We start from the raw sequence: 2,742 nt of genomic DNA, 5'->3' as shown, positions 1-2,742 counted from the left end.
TGTGCTAATATATTCATTAAAAAAACACCCCACTTAAGAAGCAGGACAAACATACATTTCCACTTTCAATACCGTATTAAAAATTCTACAGTATTTTCTAGATGGACCAATCATAAAAGGAATACTTTTTAAAAGGAAGAAAAGAGGCTTCCAAAGAGAAGAAATAGTAATTCCTCGAATCATCATAAATTAATGATACTTTACGTAACAGATTCCAAATATACCATAAATGCTACAGCTATTAAATATTTTTAAAGTTGTAGGCTACATTTCAACACACAAAAATAATTTTTGGCATTGAACACTCTAACCATTAATTGCTAATCTCCAACTGCCAAACCATTAACCCTTACACATTAACATGCTGAACTTCCTTACTAACAACTTCCTAAAGCACTGACCCCCCTAAGTACATGAAAAAGCCCCTTACCACCAGAACTTCTACTAACACCCTGAGCATATCCTGATACCCACAATAGTCTTTACATGCTTAACCAATCCGACCACCATACTCTCTTAACCTATAATGCATTTATCCCAGTTTTTAAATCAGGTAACAGGGTAAACTTTATTTTATAACTTTAAACCTAACTTAATGACCCTAAATCTCAAATTGAGAAACCCAACTCCGAAAATAAGAATCTTAAAACCTTAGCTCTACATCCTTATACCTTAACACATAAGCCTCTAATCAACTCCAAATACAATATGTTAGGCATTAAACCTTCAAAACATAAAGCCCTTTAATATGTCCACGAACATCTGACCCACGACACTTAATTCCTATTTCTATTCCTCGGCAATTGTTCTTGAACCTGGAACACTGATTAATCCCAGGATATAGGTTCTAGTCTTAAATACAGACTCTGAGTCTAATACACATACAAGCCTAAACAGAACCCCAAATCTAATCCATCAAAAACTCATCTTGCTAATTATGTGTGTGGAGCTATTTTCTCTCTCAGATTTTACGCAAGCAATAAGAACTTGAGTAGGTTGGCAGGCAAACCTAAGAATCACAAAAATATTTTCAGTTAATTTTAAGTCATTTGAATCTGGTTCAAGGAACTTAGAAAAATAAAGAAGTTATATAGAGTTTAAATATGACAAACAACGTCATGGTCAAGGGCTATCACGGGCCCCTTGTTGATTTCTGATCTTTGCGTCTTGGTCTCAAGGAGTCTTTTCTAACATATGTAGGGATGTTACCCAATAAGCAAGATGCTGAGGGTGCAATAAGCACTTATTCACTAATTTGTAGATCAGCATTTAACCTGGTTTATCCCCGGAGGATAGGGTGAAACCCACATTAAATAAAACAAATTAATTACTGGTTATTCTGTCATCGACCCCCTTGTTCCCCTCATTCCCAGGGGACATGCATGTCACCAGAGATGGAGGAGGTAGCAAATTAAGGAGCTTACATTGGAATCCATGACTCCACTTTTCAAAATTGATCTTGGCCTTTCTCTCAGCCCTAGGTAAAAAGACTCAGAGGAAGAATTTGCACACCCCCTTTAATAGTGAGAGCTGGCAACTCTAAAATATTTGGGTCCATGTCTCTTTGAGAGTCTTGTCAGCTAACATCTTAAGCTCACAAGACATACTGCAAGTAGGAACTCTATCTTCACCCCCAAGCTGGAAAGGCATCAATTCCAGGGGCACCCTGTATGTCCAGTGCCAGGAACCCCCACTCACAGCACACTGGGCTCTTCACTTCTGAAGACCTAAGTCCTCGAAGAGTTACTCCTGATAACAACAGCCGCCTAAGCTCTCTCTGATGCTGGCCTGGACATTAATACCTTTGAGTTCAACCCCAGGGACTTACAGAGGCAAACGCATTGTTCTTCCCTGAGCCTGTCTTACAGGTCTACTGGCTGAGGATACCTGTCATAATATAGATCCCCCTGCTCAGGTTCCAGGGTGTCTTACCTTTAGGACACACAAAACATTCAAGCACGGATGATCCACTGGCTTTCCACACAGCACAGCCTGATCTGAGATCGATCCACCCCAATTTCAGCACCGTGAATTATCTGCCTCACTGGGTCCTGAGAGTGAGCTGGGAAATAAAGCAGTTAAATCACAATCCCCTGTAATTACTTCAGCATGATTAGTAAATCAACATAATGTAGCCATCCTTGGTTTAGTCCAGCTGAAGGCAGATTAGACCCTAGGTAGATTCCTCTAAGTTGCGTTAGGGAGGCATTCTTAGCTAATGCTTGGGAGCTCCAGGAACATCTTTGCTCACACATACACATGCACACGCGTGCACACACACACAGATGCACACAGGCAAATATTCATTTAAATGGTAGCAAGTAAGAATTTAACCTAAAGAGAATGGGGAACCCGAAGAAAAATAAGAGACAATGGGATGATATTTAACATCAAATGAGGGTACACTTACAGCCCACAGCCTGCCATTGTGTTCTCTGTATTTGCTCCATTAGAAAATGTAATACTTGATGACACTTTTTGTTTTATCTCAATTATCAGACCAGGTTTGTTCATTAGTAAATTACTTCTTTGGCTAACTTCACTTTTCATTGATCAACCATGATCATCCTTTACGTTTTAAATATGTTTTCTCTCCAGGTTTTAACTGCTTAAAACTTCACGATTTTAATTTATGCGTACTCAGAGGGCACTATAACATTGTGGCAGAGCATAATGACCAATGAAAACCAATTGACTATATGGGTCTTAAAGGCTTGAAGATAAACAAGTGGCAATCTTGCT

Source organism: Tenrec ecaudatus, unplaced genomic scaffold, assembly GCF_050624435.1.
Source record: "Tenrec ecaudatus isolate mTenEca1 unplaced genomic scaffold, mTenEca1.hap1 Scaffold_56, whole genome shotgun sequence".
Taxonomy (NCBI): Eukaryota; Metazoa; Chordata; class Mammalia; order Afrosoricida; family Tenrecidae; genus Tenrec; species Tenrec ecaudatus.
The sequence above is the reverse complement of the archived record's forward strand: the minus strand, read 5'-3'. Positions refer to the sequence as shown.